Raw genomic sequence first — 15,873 nt, 5'->3', positions numbered from 1 at the left:
TTCCCTGAAATAGTTTTCCATTACTAGTATGCTTTTCCCCTGCTCAATGCTCCAATCTTCTTGATGTTCATTACAATTGGTGCCCCTTATCCTTGTAGTCATATGTACTAACCACTTTTTCATTTAAGGTCTCTGTTCTAGAGCTATCCCCAAAATCGTTTTCTCAAAGTTTTACCCTTTATCAATTTTTTTGGTTTTTTAACTTTTTTCTAGTTATTTTGGTGTTCTCTCTATCTTCGGCTAGTGTCTCTTTTATTTTCACAACCCTCTTGAGTAGCAACCATGTCTACCAGCTCATCTGCTTCTGTTAGCGGAGACACCACGACTCTTCTTACCTTTCCTCTTTGTACTATCAAGCTCGATGGCACAAACTACCTTATGTGGCCATGCTCGGTCTGCATCTCCATCAAGTCTCATTGCTATTACGGGTACCTCACTGGAACCATGATGCATCCGGCCACTGGTCTTGAGATTGACAAGTGGGAGTGTGCCAACTCTGTGGTTATGGCCTTCCTTGTCAACTCCATGTTTCCACAGCTTTCGTGTGGCTTTCTCCTCCTTGACTCCACTGTGAAGATCAAGAAGTCTGTTCAGGATATCTATTCCCAGACAGGAAATGATGCTCAGGTCTTTGAGCTTCGCTAGAAGGTTCATGATCTGAGGCAGAGAGGGCTCACTCTGTCATAGTACTACTATGAGTTGCGCACAATATGGACTAAGTTGGATTTCTATGAGTATACTCCTTCCACCCCTGAAGATGTCACCAGTTTTCGTAAGCGAGAAGACAAGATCAGAGTCTATAACTTTCTGGCAAGTCTGAATGTGGAGTTTGATCAGTTATGGTCTCAAGTTTTGAGTCATGACCCCTTTCCTACCTTAGATCAAGCCTATGTTGTGATCTAACTTGAGAACAGTCAACGTACCACTATGCTTCTGTAGCAAGCTACCACTCCTACTGAGAGATCTGCACTTGTTTTTGGCACTCAGTCCCTTAGTGCAGCCCCACAGTCTGGTGGCTCCTCTACCAGGATTCCAGTTAAGTGCAATACTGTGGGAAGGAATGTCACACGACTCACACCAAGGAGCACTGTTGGAAGCTTCATATCTAGCCTGCTGATATATCTGGAAAAGGGTGAGGGAAGGGTCATGCCGGTACTTCTAGGTAGGCTAACCATACTGAGAGCCCTAACTCTGACTCTGCTTATAGCTCCTTAGTAGCCTCGCTATCATTTGAGGAGCTTACTGCCCTCCAGTGCCTCTTAACACGTCCAGACTCTCCTGCACCTGCTATTGCGAGCTCTGCTCATTCCCCCTCTTTTGGGTCAGGTATCTCCTTTTATGACTATAATATGTCTGTCCCTTTTACCCTTTGGATTATAGATTCTAGGGCATCTGATCATATGACAAGCCGTTTGCCTCTTTTTTCACAGTTACCTACTTGTCCTGGTAATACTAATGGGACTTATTTCATTATTCTGGGAAAGGTCTCTATTAGCTATACCACATCTTTATCCCTTTCTACTGTATTGCATGTTCCTTCTTTTCCTACTAACCTTTTGTCTATTAGTGGTCTTACTTCCAGTCTTACTTGCAAAGTGATGGAGGGCCTTAGGGAAATAGGGAAGAAAGTCCATGAGTTAACTCAGAGTTGTAGGGGAGAAGGGAAGAATATCACAAAGAGGGGGAAAGGGGTAACACCCCTTGCACCATACCCGGCATTAAAACCTTCAATTCAATTCATCATTCAAAATATGTCTAATTACTTGGGATACATGCCTTTATTTAAACTAAAACTAAAACTAAAACTTGCCTAAATAAAATCTAAAACTGAAATAGAAACTTCTAATTACTTATTAAGTTCTAACTAATAAAATTAAAAATAGAATAAAACTCAAATCTGTAACTACCCAAAATAAAAGATTACAAATAATCCTCAAATAAAATAAAATCCTAAAGATCCAAATGAATCCAAAAATCCAATCGGATTCGGATCATCTTGGTTGAGATTTCCCGAAGGTCAACCCAAATGTTGAGAAAAACTCATTCACGAGTTTTAAAGAATGATAACAATAATAACTCACGAATGAGGATGAATTGCTCGCCTTCTGCATCGTGAACAAAATCCATGATGTGAAGCTTTGGAGGTGCATTCAAATCCGAAAAATCATAAGGAAGAACGAACTCATGATGGTGAACAACTGGCACTACTTGATGTCCGTCATTACCTGATCCATGATTTTCTCACTTCCCGTTGTCCTCACCTTTTCCACAATAGGACAGTCTTCCAGTTGTGTTAATGCATCTGATTCGTCTTCTAGTTGTACTGGGGATATCACTTTTTTTTACTCAACTAATCCATGGAGATTAAATTTTTTATGCATATGGTAACCTAGAAGGTGCACATATTGTTGTCACGATTAAGGATGACGTCCTGTTGTTCCTGTCACACCATGCCTCCAATAGGCTAAGGCATGTAGCACGCGGCACTGGACATCTCATCATATCCAGTCAGCCTGTTTCTCCAGGATTTAAACTAGGGCAGATCATAACACCACAATTACACTACGAAAGATCAGAGTTTATATACATATGCATAGTCCAGCAAAAAAAATATCTTACATAAGCTCCAGTGCCAACTAAGTGATAAGATATATTTACAATTATTTAGATGAGAGTTACATACCTTACAAAAAAAGAATATTCACAATTTACAGTATCTAAGTAGTAGACTATATACATCAAAGTATGCATCAATGGGAATATATACACAAAAAGATATAGGAATAATCATCCTACTCCTCAGAAGAATTGGCCTCCATAGGCTCAGTCATCACATTCACAAGCGGGTCCATGATCAAGTTCATCTTCTGGAATATGGGCCATGTGATCCAAGGCCATTGTCTCATAATCAATGCCGGGAGTCGACAGAATATCGCATTCGTCATCTATAGGATCAAAGGAAAGGGGTGAGCACTGGTAATGCTCAGTGAGGGGTGGGGGAGAACATGCACACACATCTATATGCAATGCATGCTCCACACATAGAGAATGATGCTCATAAGTCCATTTAATTAACTATACAAAACTCCTAATCCATTACTAGGTCTCATCACCTATAGGTATAAGTGCTAGAACGTAGGTGGCATACCCTACCCAGTACGTTGGGCCTCAGGTATACAAGCTACGCCGCAGGCAGGAGCCAGCCAGTGTAGGTACGGGTCCCGGGCCACACCAGCTAACCCCTAAAAGGTAACCCCGTATCATAAATATATTCACAGGCATATAGTATGTCGTATCATATCTCACATCCATAACTGATACCACACATCTCATCACAAGTGCACTGTTGATCAGGCAGCCACATAATTCGGGATTAGTCCGTACCTAACCCCCTACAGACAAGGGGTGTAGCACTTGGGGTTATGATACCTAGCCCAGCATTCTAAATGATGCATAGCCAATCATTGCAATCACACATACGAATATGGGCACCTACACGTGACCCATCTCACCTGTCTTACCTTTCTCATTTCCATTCCATCCCATTCCATCACAATAATACCATCAAAGAATAAATGTAGGTAAATGTAAATGCACATACACAAGCAATTTAATGCATAAACAATATTAAACAAACACACCAAAAGAATGGGGGGTTGAGAAGGGCACCCACTCACCTTGGTGTCCAATCTCCTAAAAAGTTCACTTCTTTGGTTCAATTAAGTGCTTCTACTGCAACTTATTTCTTATTTCATAAGATATCCCAAATCATTATTCATAAAATAAATTTCTATAATTCTACCCCACCCTGCCTAAGTATAGTATCCCTATTTCCTTTTCTAATTGGGAATTTGACTGCTTTTCGTTGTACAGTCCGAGCAACTCTTCCAATTGACCAGGTTACCTGAAAGGGGAAAGCACTTGTGGGCCCAACATTTAGTCAGGGAAGTCTACTCACACTGACAGTCCCCTCAGGATTACAGAACCCAAATGCTGTCCTCTCTTTCCCCTAGGGTCCATTTCTATTGGAATATTGTGTCTACTGGTCCCAATGCTGGGTTTAGGGCTTACAAACCATCTATAACAGGGATTTGGCCTCTGGAATCCCAACTGGTAGGTTGGCTAGGCAGCAATCAGCCGGCCGATCGGGACTCACTGGTTCATCTTTTTTTTTTTCCTTCTGCAGATTTCAATTCTGCCTCTGCTGATCTGCACACAAATGTTTCATAAATTGGGTTTAACCCTCTTCCATAATTCTGCTGCATTCAAGAGTTCAATATAGAATATATTGAATTCCAATTTGACCCATTTCGGAGTTCAAACTGTCCAACTCTTAAGTTGTATATTCAGTTTAACAAAAATTTAGGGCTTATAAAAAATAGAGGAAATTTCTTTGGAACTGAACCAATTACCTAAATTAATCATTTAATTAGGGATGGAATACAGATGTTTTAAATTACAGATTTGGAATTCCATCTCTGACTAAACTTGTAATAGAAGTTTAAAAAAAATAATTCATTAAACCCTTACTAAATTCCACATCCAACTTAAATAAAATTTTGTTCTTAGGGATTTGACAGAATTTCCATCAAATCAACCCTATTCCAGCCCTTATTGCATAATCCCTACTGAAAAAGAAGTAGTCTTATGTTCTAGGGTTTAGCAGGGATAGGGTTTTTGCCAGTTGGGTCCCCAATAGCCTATAGAAATTAGGGTTTTCTTTACTAAACAGCTATTCCACTCACAGGGATTCCCTGGCAGCAAACAATTGGGTAAAACCCTAACCCTAGCTACCCAATCTACATGAAATTTCTTAATTAACCCTGCTGTAGTAGTAAGTTCACTTACCAGGGTGCAGAGTTGATCTAGGAGCAGCCTGAGGTGTGTGAGTTCCCTCCTCACTTCTCTTTCTTCCTCTTCTTCCTTCTCCTTCCTTCTTCTTCTCCTTTCTTTCTTTTTCTCCTTCCTGTTATAGCAGCCAACGAAAATAAGGGTTGCTTCTTAGCCATTAATCCCTTATATATAAGGCAACCCCAAGGGTCTGTTTGGCTGACCCTCTTAAATTATTTCTAAGGTTTGTTTGGTTGCCCTCTTAAGTCATTATAACTAAGGTTTGTTTGGCTGCCCTCTTTTATTTCTATATAAATTACATACATACTATATATATATATAATACCTAGTAGTTTATAAATTCATTTCCTCCCATTTATTTATTAGTATAAAATATGCATTCCATACCTCATTTAAGTCTCTTTCCATAGGGGTATAATGGGAATTTTTGCACAGCAAAGATGGGCTCCACAGTGCAAAAACCCAAAAATTATATTATGCTAGGCAAAATTGGCTGGCCGGTTTTGGACCTACCGATTTGGGTGTGATCATACCAGCACAGCTACACCGAATCCCATCCAAACTCCGTAGTTAAGCATGCTTGGGTGAGAGTAGTATTAGGATGGGTGACCCCCCTGGGAAGTTCTTATGTTGCACTCCCTCTTTTATTTTATTTTTTTATACTTAGTCTTATAATTAACTTTACCTCTTTGTCCACACCTCCTGATGAGGTCCCTAATGATATTGGCAGGCTGAACAGAAGCAGGTGGGGTCACTTCTGCCTTCTTGGCACTCCACAGCTGCCAACCATGCTAGCATTAGTTTTCTCTACTCTTTCTTCTTGCCTGTCCACAAGTAGGGGTATAAATATCAGATTAGGGTGTTACAATTTCCCCCCCTCCTTACAAAAAATTTTGTCCTCGAAATTTGTGAGGCATACCTGGTAATCCAAACAATTCTGGATATTTCTCTTTAACCTCATCTTCCCTTTCCTAAGAGGCTTCTTGCTCTGGGTGGTTTTTCCATTTCACCTTTACATAAGAGATGATACGATTTCGGAGCTGATGTTCTTTTCTATCAAAAATTTCTTCAGGTTTTTCTTCATAACTCAACTCATCATATAGGTCCAATGATTCAATAGTAGGCAGTACATGTGAAGGGTCAGGAACATACTTCTTCAGCATTGATACATAAAAAAAATTGTGAAAGCTTTCCAACACCGGGGGCAATGCTAATCTGTAAGCTGTCTGGCCAATCCGATCCAGAATCTCGAATGGTCCCACATACCTGGGACTCAATTTCCCTCCTTTCCCAAATCTTCTTATACCCTTTACTGGTGAGATTTTCAAAAAAAACCTTATCACCCACATCAAATTCTAAAGGTGTTCTTCGACTATCTGCATAGCTCTTTTGTTTGGATTGAGTTGCCTTGATTCTTTCTCTGATCATATCAACCTTCTCACAGGTAATCTGTATCAGTTCTGGCCCCAAAATTCTTCTTTCCCTAACTTCATCCCAATACAATGGAGTTTTACATTTCTTCCCATACAAAGCGTCAAATGGTGCCATACCAATTGTTGTTTGGTAACTATTATTATATGCAAATTCAATCAAAGGCACATGCTCATCCCAACTATAACTCATATCTGTAGCACAGGCTCTCAACATATCTTCCAAAATTTGGATGGTCATTTCTGATTGTCCATCAGTTTGTGGATAAAATGCGGTACTAAAATTCAGCTTGGTCCTTATTGCCTTTTGCACACATTCCCAAAATTTAGAAGTAAACGGGGAATCAGAATCAGAAACAATATTGACAAGCACATCATGATATCTCACAATATTATTAATATATAACTGTGCCAATTTCTCCATAGAATGAGATATCTTCATAGGTATGAAATATGCTACCTTTGTTAAGCTATCAACAATCACCCAAATAGTATCATTCCCCTTTCTAGTCCGTGGTAGGCCTGTCACAAAGTCCATAGTAATATGTTCCCACTTCCATTCTAGCACTGGAAGAGGTAACAGTCCATGGGGTTTCTATCTCACTGCCTTCACCATTTGACAATTCATATACTTAGCTACATGTTCTGTCACATCATTCTTCATGTTATGCCACCAATATAGTTTCTTCATATCTTTATACATTTTGGTACTTACAGGATGCAAAGAATAAGGAGTGCTATGAGCTTCATTCAAGATCAATTCTATCAATTTTTCCTCCTTTGGAACACATAATCTGTCTTTAAACCACAAAGCTCCAATCTTTAATGAAAATCTAGGATCTTTCTGTCTCCTAACATTGATAGCATTGACTGTCTTCCTCATCATATCATCTTTGGTTTGAGCTTCCTTAATTCTTTCAAATAAGGTGGGTTCAATCACAAAGGTGGCAAGTGTCACTTCTTCAGGTGTCTCCACCTCTGCAATTACTTCCAAGTCAAACTTCCTTGCTTCTTCTATCAACATCTGATTAGTAGTGAGAGCAGCAAGTTTGGTAATCTTATGCTTTCAGCTCAATGCATCAGCTACTACATTAGCTTTCCCTGAATGGTAATGAATTGTGCAATCATAGTCTTTCAGTAACTCCAACCATCTTCTCTGCCTCATGTTCAATTCCTTTTGAGTGCAGTGATATTTAAGGCTCTTGTGGTCACTGTAAATTTCATATTTTTCTCCATACAGATAGTGACGCCAAATTTTCAGTGCAAAGATAATGACTGGCAATACCAAATCATGGGTAGGATAATTCTTTTCATAATCCCTCAATTGTCTGGAAGCATATGCAATCACTCTTCCATTTTGCATTAACACACATCACAAAACTTGTTTGGAAGCATCACTATATACTACCATATCTGAGGTACCATATGGAATAGCAAGGACTAGAGCTGTTACCAGTCGATTCTTCAACTCTTGGAAACTATTCTCACATTTTGCTGTCCATTCAAACTTGACTCCTTTTCTAGTCAACAGAGTCATAGGTGCAGAAATCGGAGAAAAATTTTCAATAAATCTTCTATAGTAACCTGCCAAACCCAGAAAACTTCAAATTTCACTGACATTCTTTGGAGACTCCCAATCTAGCACTGCTTTAACCTTTCCAGGATCAACCTCTATGCCTCTTGCAGATACAATATGTCCCAAGAAATTCACTTGTGATAACCAGAATTCACACTTGCTAAATTTAGCATACAATTACTTCTCCCTCAGCCTTTGCAACGCAGACCTCAAGTGATTTGCATGATCTTCTTTACTTCTGGAGTAAATCAGAGTATCATCTATGAACACTATGACATATTGATCCAACATATCATGGAATACCCTGTTCATCAATCCCATGAAGGCTGTTGGAGCTTTAGTCAATCCAAACGGCATAACCACAAATTCATAGTGGCCATACCTAGTCCTGAAAGCTATCTTTTATATGTCACCCTCCCTGATCTTCAACTGATGATACCCAGATCTCAGATCAATCTTGGAGAAAGTAATAGCACCCTACAACTGATCAAAAAAGTCATCAATACGGGGTAGTGGATATTGGTTCTTAACAGTCAATTTGTTCAATTCCAGATAATCAATACACATCTGCATACTCCCGTCTTTTTTCTTTACAAATAAGACTGGAGCTCCCCAGGGTGATACACTGGGTCTAATAAAACCCTTCTTCAATAAATTCTGCAATTTCTCTTTCAATTCCTTCAATTCAGCAGGAACCATTCTGTATATTGTTCTAGATATAGGTGTTGCCCCAGGTATTAAAGTAATGCAAAACTCTGTCTCCCTATCTAGGGGCACACTACATAGATCTTCAGGAAACACTTCAGGAAATTCTCTTACTACTTCTAACTCTTCTAGTGTTGCAGTCTTCTTGGTAGTAACCCTGACACATGCCAAATAGGCTTCATATCCTTCTTCTAGTAATTTCTGAACTTGTATGGTAGAAATTAGTAATTTCATGGCCTTGTCTCTCCTATGCCCTTGAAATGTAAAATCATCTCCATCCCAAGGTCTAAATAATATATTCTTCTCTGCACAGAGTACACAAGCTCGGTATGCTGACAACCAGTCCATTCCCAGTATCACATCAAAATCCTTCATATCTATACAAATTAAATGGGCTATCGTATCTCAACTACACATCTGGATCACACATGGTTCATATACATCCTCCAAATCCACTATAAACCTAGTGGGTGTACTAATCATCAACTTATGTGCTAACTTTTTCGGTTCTATCCCCATTATTATAGCAAAATGTGAAGATACAAAAGAATGAGATGCACCAGAATCAAACAATACAAATGCTGGTATTGTGGATACTAATATTGTACCTATTACAACTCCAGGAGCAATCTCAGCTTCCTCAGCTGACAATGCAAACGCCTTCCCAACTACTTGTGGCTTCTTGGTAGATACAGATGAAGAAGCCATATTTGGCTCTCTTGGCTTTCTCTGGGGACAAGATCTGGCCAAGTGCCCTAGCTGTAGGCACACATAGCACTTCATGGATAGAGGTTGGGTAGTGGTGGTTCCTGGCTAGGACTAGGTAGATGCTTGACCTGAGTCAGTCTTCCTAGGTACAATAGCAGTAGATGTAGCTCCCTTCACAAACTTCCCAAACTGCCTTCCAATTCCCGTTGCCTTGGCTTTCCTCGCTGCCTGAATCTGACAGCCCTCTCTCTTTACTTGTCTTCAATGGATTTGGCAATCTGAACCACTTCAGCATATGTCTGAAGCCGGTGTGCAATCAACATAGCACCAATGTTAGATCTCAGCCCTTTCTCAAATTTCTTAGCTTTTGCTCTATCATTCTTCATATGCTCAGGTGCAAAGTAATACAATGCCTCAAACTGTTGCTGATACTCTAATACTGACCTGGGACCTTGTACCAATGCCATGAATTCAGATTACTTCCTATCTCGCACACTTATAGGAAAGTAATTCCCATAGAAGACTTCTACAAACTGGTCCCAAGTGAGGTGTGGATATGCGGCTAAAAATATGGGTCTGGTAGCCTTCCACCATGCATGAGCTTCATTCTACAACTGGTATATAGCACACAAGATCTTCTGTTCATCATTACAGCCTAGGACTAAGAAAGCCTTCTCTACTCCTTCTATCCATTTGGTAGGAGCTAATGGATCATGTGTCACCCCACTGAAATATGGAGGCCGATACTTCTGAAACCTTTCCATCAACTTACTGGTATCAATACATACTTGTTCTACTGGAGGGGTTCCTGGAGTTTGTTGCCCTATAAGTGTTCTCCTAGCTGGTGGTGTTTGGGATGTTCGTCCACTAATAGCCTGACCAGTGGCTAGAACTCCAAATGTAAACAGAGGGCTAGGAGCAAGAGCTGTAGGGGCTGGTGGGGGTGGTGCCATAGATACATGGTTTACTGGTGATTCCCTGGCACGTATGGCAATGACCAATTCTTCAACCATTGCCCTTTGTTGCTGCATATTTTGTTGTATGGTTTGCTGCAGCCCTTCTTGTATCCCTTGCATCATATTTGTTACAATGGCTGCCACATCCTGTGCTATGATCACTGGTGGTGCAAGTGGTGGCACAGGTGTTGCTACTGCAGGGGAGGATGCATGTACGGGTAAGGTCACCCCAACTGCAGTCTCCCTTCCTGCCTCATCGCCTACTGGCATATAAGGGGTAGTTCTGGCAGTCTGACCCCTCTTCCTTGGCCGTAGCTCATATTGAGGTTGATCATGTCTTGGTGGCATTCCTGTAAGATAAATAATTGATTAAGTCCTAAAGGCTCAACAAATATTCAGCAAGGATGAGTCATGCAACACGCTTCACATAAAATTAGTGTCTTGGTTCCGACCACGAGTGCATATACATTCATAGTTTAAATACAATATTTCATTTCCTTTATCTATTGGACATCTTTAATTGCCACAACAATGTTTCTCTAAATTTGATGTTTTCATTTCGAAGCTTTTAATTTATTAAGTCCTATGACAATGGATATCCTAAGGTCTTGTGGGTTATGATACTTTTTTCCAAGTTTTAGCTCTGATACCACTCTGTCACACCCTGCCTCCAATAGGCTAAGGTATGCAACACTGGACAACTCTCAGCCTGTTTCTCCAGGATCTAGACTAAGGAAGATCATAACACCACAATTACACTACAAAAGATCAGAGTTTATATACATATGCACAGTCCAGCAAAAAAAATCTTACATAAGCTCCAGTGCCAACTATGTGATAAAATATATTTACAATTATTCAGATGAGCATTATGTACCTTACAAAAAGAGAATATTCATTGTTTATAGTATCTCAGTAGTAGACTATATACATCAGATTATGCATCAACAGGAATATATACACAAAAAGATATAAGTATAGTTCATCCTACTCCTCAGAAGAACTGGCCTCTATAGGCACAGTCGTCACAGTCACAGGCGGGTCCATGATCGAGTTCATTTTCTTGAATATGGGCTATGTGATCTATGGCCATTGTCTCATAATCAATGTCAGGAGTAGGAAGAATACTGCCTTCGTCATCTATAGGATCAAACGAAAGGGGGTGGGCACTGGTAATGCTCAGTGAGGGGTGGGGAGAACAAGCACACACATTCATATGCAATGCATGCTCCACGCATAGAGAATGATGCTCATGAGTCCATTTAATTAACTATAATAAATTCCTAATCCATTACTAGGTCTCATCACCTATGGGTATAAGTGCTACAATGTAGGTGGCATACCCTACTCTGTACGTTGGGCCTCACGTATACAAGCTATGCCACAAGAAAGAGCCAACCAGTGCCGGTACTTGTCCCAGGCCACACCGGCTAACCCCTAAAAGGTAACCCCGTATCATAAATATATTCACAGGCATACAGTACATCGTATCATGTCTCACATCCATAACTGATACCACACATCTCATCACAAGAGCAATGCTAATCAGGTGCTAATCAGGCAGCCACATAATTCGGGATTAATCCGTACCTAGCCCCTACGGACAAGGGGTGTAGCACTTGGGGTTGTGATACCTAAACCAGCATTCTAAATGATGCACAGCCAATCATTGCAATCACACATACGAATATGGGCACCTGCACGTGACCCATCTCACCTGTCTTACCTTTCTCATTTCCATTCCATCACAATAGTACCATCAAAGAATAAATGCAGGTAAATGTAAATGCACATACACAAGCAATTTAATGCATAAACAATATTAAACAAACACACCAAAAGAATGGGGGGTTGAAAAGGGCACCCACTCACCTTAGTGTCCAATCTCCTGAAAAGTTCACTTCTTTGGTTCAATTAAGTGCTTCTACTGCAACTTATTTTCTATTTCATAAGATATCCCAAATCATTATTCGTAAAATAAATTTCTATAATTTTACCCCACCCTGCCTAAGTATAGTATCCCTATTTCCTTTTCTGATTAGGCATTTGATCGTTATTCATTGTACAGTCCAGGCAACTCTTCCCATTGATCAGGTTACCTGAAAGGGGAAAGCACTTGTGGGCCTAACATTTAGTCAGGGAATTCTACTCACACTGGCAGTCCCCTCAGGATTACAGAACTCAAATGTTGTCCTCCATTTCCTTTAGGGTCCATTTCTATTGGAATATTGTGTCTACTAGTCCCAGTGTTGGGTTTAGGGATTACAAACGATCTATAACAGGGATTTGGCCTCTAGAATCCCAACTGGTAGGTTGGTTGGGCAACAATCAGTCGGGCTATCGAGACGCACCGGTTCATCCTTTTTTTTTCTTTTGCAGTTTTCAATTCTACCTCTGCTGATCTGCACACAGATGTGTCTTCAATTGGATTTAAGCCTCGTCCATAATTCTGTTGCATTCAAGAGGTCAATATAGAATAAATTGAATTCCAATTTGACCCATTTCTGAGTTCAAACTGTCCAACTCTTATGCTGTATATTCAGTTTTACAAAAATTTGGGGCTTATCATAAATAGAGGAAATTTATTTGGAATGGAACCAATTACCTAAGTTAATCATTTAATTAGGGATGGAATACAGATGTTTTAGCCAAACAAACTAGCTGTAATTTGAGTCAATTTTTTTGGGAGGCATGTGTTATGGCCAAACAAACTCGAATCACTTATTCTATTTCTGAAAACAAAGTGCCACTCCTTTTTCATTAATACATTCTGATATTTGGGGTCCATTCTGCTATGTGTCTATCAATGGTTATCGGTGGTTTGTCTCCTTTATAGGTTGACATTCTTGGACTATTTGGGTTTATATGATACAAACCAAGGGCAAGACCTTCTGCTGCTTTCAGTAGTTTCACCGTATGGTTCAGACTCAGTTCGGTGCTACCATTAAGATCCTTCGAAGCGGCAATGACAATGAATACCTTGAAGGGTCCTTTCAAGCTTACCTTTTCAATCATGGGATGATTCACAAGATTAGTTGTGTGGATACTCTGGCTCAGAATGGGGTTGTTGAGCGGAAGAATTGCCACCTTGTGAGGTAGCACATTTTCCTATGTTTGAGATGCATGTTCCTCCCCAGTACTGGAGCGATGCAATTCTTACTGCTGCCTTTCTTATTAACCGAATACCTTATTGGGTCCATGCCTTCCGCTCCCCTCTGGATCTTCTCCAAGGTTCCACTGCTTTTTCTGTTCCTTCTAAGGTAATCGGTAGTATTACTCTCAAAGCAATGCCGATCACACTTTGTTCATCAAGAGATCTAGTGGGAAAATTGCTATCCTAATAGTCTATGTAGATATTTTTGTTACTGGCGATGATCTGACAGAAATCTCTCGCCTCAAGAGATACTTAAGTGAGGAATTCGAGATCAAAGATCTAGGACAACTTCGTTAATTCCTCAGCATTGAAGTTGCCAGATCTTCTCATGAATCTACTTGTCTCAGCGAAAGTATGTGCTTGATCTTCTCTCTTAGACAAGCATATTAGGGTGTAAGCCAACAGACACTCCTATTGAAGCTAATGGTTCCCAAGTAGCAAGGAATGTGATCCTATGGATAACGGGAGATATCAGATATTAGTGGGGCGGTTGATCTATCTCTCTCATACATGCCCTAATATAGTATTTGCCGTCAGCCTGGTTAGTCAATACATGCATTATCCCTACTCAACTCACATAGAAGCTGTGTTACGTATTCTCCGTTACTTGAAATCTGCCCCAAGATGTGGCATCCTCTTTTTTGCTTATGATCACTTTAGGGTGGAGGCCTTTACAAATGCTGATTGGGTAGGTTCCCCTGATGACCACATGTCTACTACTTGTTGTTACACCTTTGTTGGTAGTAACCTTGTTACATGGCAAAGCAAGAAGCAAGCCGTGGCTGCCCGTTCAAGTGCCGAAGCAAAATTCTGTGCTATGGCACATGACATTTGTGAGCTCCCCATCTTCTCACTATTTGGCTATTTCTGCTACCCTTCCTATGAAGCTCTTTTGTAACAGTAAATCTTCCATTAGCATTGCTCATAACTCTGTACAACATGATCGAACCAAGCATCTAAAGATCAATCAACACTTCATCAAAGATAAGCTGGATATGGGCCTTATCACTGTGCCTTTTATTCCCAGTAGTGAACAACTGGCTAATGTATTTAATAAAGGTCTTAATAGTAAGATGTTTCATCCTATTATCTGCAAGTTGGGTATATGTGATATCTATGCACCAACTTGAGTGGGGAGTGTTATAATAATGGGTTTCAGGGAAAGTGTTAATTACCAAACGGACCCTAAGGGGTTTAATAGTCTTTATAATTCTCTAGAACCTTCTCAACATTTTTATAAATAAAGAGGGCTAATGTCATATTAGACATAAGTCATTACCCCATCCAACACCTGCGGTTACTGGCATCGATCATCTCAATTGGTGTTGTGGCTACTGCAACCGCTCTGCTTGTCTTCTCGCCAGTGGTCTACCCTGCTTGGCCAGTAAATAACTCGGTGCTAGCCCCTTTTGGGCTAGCTGCTTCCCCTTCGCCGTCCCACCAGACTTGTTACCCTTATGGATGCCTCTCCCATTAGGTTTGTTGCTGTCCAGACTTCGGGTTGGCAATCATGCTCGTTTGGTTTGCCTGCTAGCTCATCTACTCCTTCGGTTCTGCCACTCGTTTGGCTGCTCACCATGCCTACAGCCCTTTTGGACGCCACTCCACCAGGTCTGTCATCCCGTTGGTCATCACCCTTCCCCATCTTCTCAGCCCTATTACTCCATTTTCAATATCCTTCGGCACCAGCCCTGTCAGTTCTAACCATTTCCAGTCTTTTGACCTGTTGCCCCTGCCATTCATATCACAGCAATCGCTGCCATTCAAACACATCGCACCAGTCACCACTGCACTCTTTCGAGCACATCACAGTGTCACACCAGTAGTTGCTACCATTTGTCATTGCATTCACTGCTTCCATTCGCATCCGCATCCAGATGTTGTTGCAATCAGTATCCAGCATCTGAGGATCCAAGCTGTCGCACAAGAAGCACAGCCATAGCTCCTGCCTATACCAGCCGTAGCACCTTCACCGCAAGTCCTGCCATTGCAAGCCCCTACCCTCACACACCGCCCAACCCAGCCTTTTCGCCATCATTGATCTGCCTGCCGAGTGTAGGCTTTGTATCACCAAAACCTCTATTGCATCAGGCCAAGCATCACACTAGAGATCCCATCGCACCAAGCCCTGTCGCTTAACCACGGCAACCTCCTTAACTCTGTTTGCACCTTTGCAAGGTCTTACCTATGCGACCTCAGCCTGTTGCACTCTGGCCCTTTTATATCTCTCATGCAAAACAAGGATATTCATTAACAGGTGGGTTGCAAGAAGAAGAAGTGCAAGGGCTTGGGTTTCTAATAACAAACAAAATGACTACTTTACCCCTCCATATTGGACTTGTGCTCATTAAAGTCTCCGCCTAAATGACCAAAAATGATTTTTTACCATAACACATAAATGGGTTTTGACCTATTTGTGGTTTTTCTATTTTTCCAATAAAATAAAAAATAAAAATAAAAAAGAGCTCCATAAATGATACCAAAATGCAACCA

The 15,873-nt window shown here is 40.7% G+C and overlaps 1 protein-coding gene and 1 pseudogene across 16 annotated transcripts in view; one reads left to right on the top strand and one right to left on the bottom strand.

Annotated features, from left to right (window-relative positions):
* LOC122058068 (beta-xylosidase/alpha-L-arabinofuranosidase 1-like) overlaps positions 1-15,873 on the bottom strand; it is a 123,214-nt gene that overhangs the window by 72,437 nt on the left and 34,904 nt on the right. The window lies entirely within an intron of this gene.
* Positions 5,371-5,490, top strand: LOC122058537 (annotated as a pseudogene).

The sequence above is a fragment of the Macadamia integrifolia genome, chromosome 12 (genome assembly GCF_013358625.1).
Source record: "Macadamia integrifolia cultivar HAES 741 chromosome 12, SCU_Mint_v3, whole genome shotgun sequence".
In the NCBI taxonomy this organism is placed as follows: Eukaryota; Viridiplantae; Streptophyta; class Magnoliopsida; order Proteales; family Proteaceae; genus Macadamia; species Macadamia integrifolia.
The sequence above is the reverse complement of the archived record's forward strand: the minus strand, read 5'-3'. Positions and strand labels throughout refer to the sequence as shown.